Source organism: Polypterus senegalus, chromosome 3 (assembly GCF_016835505.1).
Source record: "Polypterus senegalus isolate Bchr_013 chromosome 3, ASM1683550v1, whole genome shotgun sequence".
Lineage (NCBI taxonomy): Eukaryota > Metazoa > Chordata > Cladistia > Polypteriformes > Polypteridae > Polypterus > Polypterus senegalus.
Window position 1 is genome coordinate 301,758,880 of NC_053156.1, and position 7,516 is coordinate 301,766,395.

The following is a 7,516-nucleotide window of genomic DNA, read 5'->3' on the forward strand; positions in this document are numbered from 1 at the left end:
TTGAATTGCTGAGGTGAGGATAGATGGCCCTGAAAATGGGTAATTAATGGAAAAAACAAATCAAGAGACACCAAAGTAGAAAACCAAAGGTGAAGCTCAAGAGAGTTTGATTGGAAAAATGTAGAAGAGCCTTGGAAAGAGAACACCAGCAAATTTTGAAGAACCTTGAACATGGGGTACTTAGATGTACAGCAAAGATCATGCTTATTGGTGGTCAGATGTTAAAAATGAAGTGAAACAGAGAGAGTCTTTGTGGTGGGCTGACAAATCCTTGTTAAATGACAGAGCAGGACAGGCGACCCAAGAGACGAGAAATAGATAAATATGCAGGACTTTTTTATTTCATTTGACTACACAATGTTTGTAGTGATTACAGGCTTCAATGGATGCCTGGTGGCTCTACATCTGTAAAATAAAAAGACAACAAGATCAATGATCAGATTACAGCAAATGTCACAATTAAATATTTAGTCAGGTGAGTTCATGTCATCTGATGACAAATGAGCACCTTGAGCCAAGGTGATGAAAGTCAGGTATCCAGCCAGACTGTGACGCATAAGGGATTTTAGCAAACATAAGACCCTCGACAATCAGCAGAAGGCAGTTCTTCCAATTTGAAAGTTATCACCAGGAATACTTTTTTATTTTTAAGTAAGAACTTGAGGAAAGAAATTCAGAAGACCACTTAGAACACAAACAATGGAGATTGTGAGCTGAGCACCACACATTAGCATAGACAAAGCAAACGTTTTCCCAAAAAATTGAAACTACAGCCAGAAAAAGTGGAGACGAGTTCTTTTAAATGTAGGGAGTGAATGGTGAGAGCGGGTCAGCACAGTGGCCTCTCCTATCACACACCTTGTCCTTGTCGACAACTGCAGGGACTGGGGCTGTGAAAGCAGAGAAACAAAATGTTAAAACTGCACATTCTGAAAAATTAAATATATCCAATTGAGTGACAAATACAGTTAAAGAAGACACAAAAGTGCAGTGGCCAGAAACCACCCTGGAGTTGCAGGTAATAAGTGGAATGGGTGAATCTCAGGCTAAGTTGCACTCAGTCACTGAGTGTGTCACATTACATGACTGTTAGTCGTGGAAATAAAACCGTGATTGTCCCCAACTCACAAAGATTATTTAAACAAACAGTAAAAGGCACAGAAAGGATAACCAGAGCGAAAGAACCAAAAGAAAGGAATATGTGTTAAAAATTATTAACAGGAAATCAAGTGATCAAAACACCAAAGCCAAAATGGGAACCAAAAATAAAAGCTCAAAGACAGGAGAGCAAAGATCAAAACACAATTGATATGTAATGGAGAGTCCCAAAGCACTTAAGTCTCGAACAGTTCCAAAAATGCCCACTAGAGAGGAAAACAAAAACCCCAGCTAGTAACACAAAGGGCAACATAGACTCGATAAAAATGAAATATGTAGTAATACAAAAATGCCCTAAAGCATACAAATCAGCTCTGAGGGGCACAAAGTTAAAACAGTTGTCTGAGCAATAAGGCAATCCAATAGCGAACAAAGTCCTGATACAGAATCCAAGTGGAAAAGTCAAAAAACAGAGCAGAGGTTCAAAAATCCAAAGAAATCACAAAAGCATAACAATAAACAGGAGAACTCAACAAATTCCCAAGCGAAATTCAAATGAATTGCGAGGAACTATGAGTTACCCCTGCCTTTATATTTCTGAGGGCAGTCCCTTGTGGTAGTGGTCAGGTATCCCAGCTCTTGGACGGTTATAGTTTTTGGAGGAGTCTTCCACAATTCCTAGCAGTTCATTTTGAATGTACTTGGGAATGTTTGTCGATTTCTGTGATTCTTACTTGCTTATTGAAATTAATGGATTTTTGACCTTGTACTCTGTTTTTTGACTTTGCATTGGAAATACTGGTTGCGTTTTTTGCATTATTATTTCCTCGAAAGAATTCACTTTTGCATTAGAGCATTTTGTTCAAAATACTGTAAATTCTTTATATTATGAAGATTCTTCAACACCATCTTTATGTCTAGTAGGGGCTTTTTGACAGTTTTTCCCCCTCAGTGAGTATTGTTGGAACTTTCAGGTCTTACGTGTGTTGGGACCTGTTGAGGGACCACCTTGAAAACATAAGAAAGGCAAGAATGTGAATACATGAAAAGTAAAGAATAATGCAAATAATAAACACAAGCAAAATTAACACAACCCAAATAACCACAATTAAATAAGGAAGACATAAAATAGAATTTGAACCCTAGTTGGGGAAAAACCTGACTGAAACACAACACCAATACAAGAAATGGAAAGTTCAAATAAATCATGAGAAGTGATTTAAAATATTTACCGACTCTTAAGGAACGATTTAAAGAGCTGAGCCTTTTCAGTTTACTTGAAAAGAGATTAAGAAGTGACATAACTGAAATGTTTAGAATTATGAAAAGAATGAGTGCAGTGGATCAAGACTGTGACATTAAAATGAGTTCATTAAGAACACGGGGACACAACTGTAAACTTGTTCAGAGTATATTTCACACAAATATTGGGACGTTCTTCTTGACACAGAGAACCACAAACACATGAAATAAGTGGCTAAGTAGTGTGCTGGACATTAGTACTTTGTGGAGCTTCAAAGTTTGACTTGATGTTATTTTGGAGGAGTTAATTACTATAAATAGGGCTGGCGGGTTTTGTTGGGCGGAATGGCCTGTTCATGTCTGAATTGTTCCTTAAATCATGACCCAGTGCTGTCCCAACCATGAAGCTTCATCTAACACTAGTTTTGTGCTTTCCCAGACTCATCCTTGACCAGTAAATAACTAGTTAAGAGACAGGTGACATTCTGTGACCACATGATTTCAAAGAAAGTGTCTGACCAGCTCTTAATCTGTTTGTGAACTGACTGGAACTCATGTCCTGTACTTCAGATTTTGAGCCCTCTGTGCACTGGGACCACTAAATGCACTGTGAGATTCCAAAACCAACATCAAGTAAATGTGTTTAATTTTTCAACATGGTTATATAAAAAAGTTGAATACACAGACTTTATTTAAACTAGCAGTCTAGCTAATGTTACCACTATCTGTTTTTTATTTGCCTGATGTGTAAAAAGATTAAAGTGCCCTAAAAGCACAGGAAGCTTCACAAATCTAAATAAACTGGCAAGTCTGTGGTTAAAAAAATAAAGCTGTCTCTGTTGCAGTGGGCATAGATACTGACATGAAGGTGGAGAGATAAAGGAATGGGAGAAAGGCAATGGGAATGAAGACGAATCAGACGAGATTGAGAACAAAAACTCCAATAGGAGCTAGCTTGGGGAAAGTGGAACAAGAAATCGCAATTAAATACTAACTGATGCAAGTGAGTATACGTGTAAATGGTTCTGATTTTATTTTGTCACGCATGGGTGTCAGAGGATCACCCTACAAGTTCTTCTGAGGTATATGATACCAACTCCAGACAGAGAGGGGCTACTGCTGCTAACTGTCTTGTCTTTTCTTCCTTCACATTACAAAGAAACCCCTCGGTGAGAGAAATTGACTCCGCCCCTTCTGTTCCCTGGGCTATTAAAACTTGACCATCCAGAAGGAGGTGTCACTTCTCTGCAGAGCTAAGGAGCTGCATAACCTTCAAATGGCAAATGAGAAAGTCTTAATGATACCAGCTGCAAAACGTTTTTTTATTTGAGTCTGTTATTCCTTTAGATGACCACAACATTTTCATTAGGTTAATGACATAATTCAACATTAACAATGTTATGCTCAGGTGTACTGTAATTGCCTTTGTCAGCGCAATGCCAGTCTGTCACAATGTGTTGTGGCACCTCATGACAAGCTCTGTGTGAACTCATTACAGGAGAACCCACATCAAATAATGAACTGTCTGATGGATTGACACACAAGATTTAGACTGGAATTCAACTTAGTCAATTGTGTTATAGGAGACACTTACCCCAGAGCCTTGGCCCAAGTGGAAATGGCTAAAAGAAAGAAATGGGAAATGTGATGGCTTTTTCAGGCTTTAGAAAAAAAATATTCAATAACAATGATAACTTTACATGACAATCTAAGATTTCTGAAAGAGAATTAAATTACACTGTGGTGGGCTAGGGCCCTGCCCGGAGTTTGTTTCCTGCCTTGCGCCCTGTGTTGGCTGGGATTGGCTCCAGCAGACCCCCATGACTCTGTAGTTAGGATATAGTGGGTTGGATAATGGATGGAATTAAATAACAAATGGCCTCTGAATGCTGCTCATATGACTGACAGACATTCACACTTGTAAGAGCGCAGATGTAGAGATTAATCCTATTGTCAGTCAGGATTTTAAATTATTCTATTTGCTTTATTGCTATGTCTGAGAAGATTCAGCAGTAATTCTCAGTTTTGGAGTAAACCAGACAACCACTTAGTACTGATCCAAGATGGCACCACTGAGTTCGGCTGATATCCTTGCTCCTTTGAGATTGTGCATTTACTTATATTTTTGGTTATTTTTTGTCCCATTCCTTACACAAACTACTACCCGTTTGATTATTTATGACAGGGAATAATTTGTAAACATTGGGAACCGACTTACTCACCTGGGCAATCTACCGACTGACCTACTGTGTCCAGGTGAGATTCTCCATGAGATGCTACGTGAACAATAACAAAGGCACTACAGGAGCCAAACCAAAGTACTTTGAAACACTCCAGTTTGCATATTGTACAAACAGGTGTATAGATGACACCATCTCACATACTCTGCACACCTCTTTGTCCCACATAGACAGCAACAAGGGAACATACTGTATGTAAGATTGCTGTTTAAAGACTACAGCTCTGCTTTTAAAACCATTTTCCCTCACTTATTGACCATAAATCTTAAAGTTCTTATGATTGAACACCCCCCTCAGTGACTGGGTGCTGGATTTTCTGAGCAGGCCTTAGGTGGTGAGAGCAGGCAACTGTTTCTCTAACACTATGATTGCTAACATGGGAGTTCCACAAGGCTGTGTGCTGAGTCCTCTGCTGTACTCCCTTTACACAAATGATTGTGTGGTCAAGCTTGGCTCCAGCACCATTGTCTTTGGCCTCATTACCAATAACAATTAGGAGGCCTATATGGATGAGGTAGAGAACATGGCAGTATGGTACCATGTTCATAACCTCCCACTTAATGTCAGCAAGACCAAGGAGCTGGTGGTGGACTTCAGGCAGAAGCAGCAGCATATCTAGAGCCCCATCAGTAAAAATGGAGTTTCTGATTAAAGGGTGAGTGGCATCGGGTAACCTGGGTGTGTACATCACAGAGGACCTGACATGGACCCTGCACACACAAATTCAGGTCAGGAAGGCAAGACAGCACCTTTTTCATACAAGGCAGCAGAGGAAATTCAAGGTCTCCCCACCTATTTTAAAAGCTATTTACACTGGCATCATAGAGAGTATCATAACACAGAGCTGCACATCATGGTTTGGGAAGTGGTGCGTTCAGCAGAGAGCATCTTAAGGTCAGCACTACCCTCTCTGCAGGACATCTACACCAAATGCTGTAGAACCAGAGCAATTAAAATAATTATGGACTCTACCCATCCCAGCAACAGACTGTTCAGCCTCTGGAAAGCAGCTGCAAATTTTAAGGGCTGGTATATATTTCACACTCAGACCTTGTATGCACACGCATCATGGCTGCCACACGTTACCAGTTCTCATTCAACACGTCCTCTGAGCACGTCCTCAGAAATTAACACAATGCGAGTTACAGTACCAGCATAAAGTTGGGGGGCACAGTGTGATAAAGTTGGAATGTGACGTCAAAGTCTCTGTTTACTATCTACATGTGACAGAAAGTCGATTTGAGGAACCTACAGGATCGATGTGCATGCTTTGATGTTTGATGAACGGTTCGATGTGGTGAAGCAAAATGCCGACATACAAATGCATTTGTGGTGCTTTTATATTCAAGTGTCATATATTCCACAACGTAATGACATGATACATTTTAAAGGTCTCACATACCATCTTCTGTGCCGTCTTTTTGGTTTATTTTTTTAGACCGTCATAAACGTCATCTTAAAACCGACCCAGTTGTTAATCACTACGTGCTTCTGGGGCTTCCTCCTGACTGAAAGCAGGGGCAAGCTGCAATGGATCGCCACACAGAACACATTACTTTTATGATATTCCATCGCTTTGTACATTTAGAACCCTTAGATTTATACTTGATATCACTTTCATGATGAAATGCATTAAAGTATGTATGTTACCTTTTACAGATAAATCATTAACTTCATTTAAATAATGAATACTGTTAATAATTACACTCACAGGAGTCACATCCCTGATGTTCCCTGCCTGGAGTTTGCATGTTTTCTTGCTGGGTTTCCACAGTGAGCTCCAGTTTCCATCCAAAGACATGAAGGTTTGGGGACTGTGATGCTAGAATGACGCCAGTGTGTGTATGTGCTTCTATTCACCTTGCGATGAGCTATTGCCTAATCCAGGGATTGTTTCTTTCTCGCACCCGATGCTTGCTGGAATGGGTGTATCCCCGGATTGATGGATGTAATCATTAAGCATCCTTTTCAGAGACATATTGGCAAGGCGTCCTTAAAATTTAATGGATGTTTCAGGTAATTCACACAGTGAAGCCAAATATTTTCTCACAGTGGTGATATCTCACACTGCCACCTGGTGGAATCTTCCAGATTTACTTAAAGTACATGAGCAAGTATAAGCAATATAACCCTTGTGTAGCAGTAGCGTCCACTGCAGCACACGTCGTGTGAAGTATAAACCCGGCCTAACAGCAAAAACCGAGAGACTCAAGCAAAGCTTTTTCCCTCAGGCCATCAGAATCCTGAACTCTGACATGCCAGCAAACACTTGAACCTAAAAGTCATTGCACTTTCACTTTAACTTTCCACACAGCTGCTTTATATTTTTTTACTGTTTCAGATTTCAGAGTTTAACTTAATATTAATCTAGTCTGACTTTATTTACTTTAATTTATTTAATTTAGTTTAATTTAGTTAATCTTATTATCCTTTCCTTAATTGAATTATTTATTGTTTGTTTGCCTTTGTTTTGCCCAATCTTGGAGTAGGCTAGCTTTTTCGCTTCACTGCACGTTGTACCTCTATAACTGTGTGTGATGAATAAAACTCTTGAATCCTGAATATGGATGAGATCTCCTAGCAGAGCATTACTACTCACCTCAGCCATTGTGACAAGCATAACGATCATGGCGAGGAGGCACACTGCTTTCTCAAAGAACATGGTGATCGGCTCAGAAGATGAGGTCTCAGGAATTCTAAACACCCGGGTGTCTGATGCCCTTTTATATACTCAATCATTCAAATAGTTCAATGAAACTAAAAACAATGATCTCATCCATTTGCATTGTTGTGTAAGATGCACACCCGGTAAAACATTTGGCTCTTTATAAGTCTTTGTGTTAAACCTACTAGGATTCATTTGCTTTGGTGTGAAGAAGCACACTGCCTTCTGACAGAACATGATGACCAGATCAGATGATGAGGTCTCAGGATTT

At 39.7% G+C, this 7,516-nt stretch overlaps 1 long non-coding RNA gene across 1 annotated transcript; it reads right to left on the minus strand.

Annotated features, from left to right (window-relative positions):
- Positions 1-315: 315 nt before the first annotated feature.
- On the minus strand, positions 316-7,283 carry LOC120526371. Its single transcript, XR_005633142.1, has 4 exons — positions 7,180-7,283; positions 3,935-3,962; positions 859-890; positions 316-405 (listed from the first exon to the last, which is right to left on the minus strand). It is a non-coding gene; the product is annotated as an uncharacterized LOC120526371 (long non-coding RNA).
- Between the last annotated feature and the right edge of the window lie 233 nt (positions 7,284-7,516).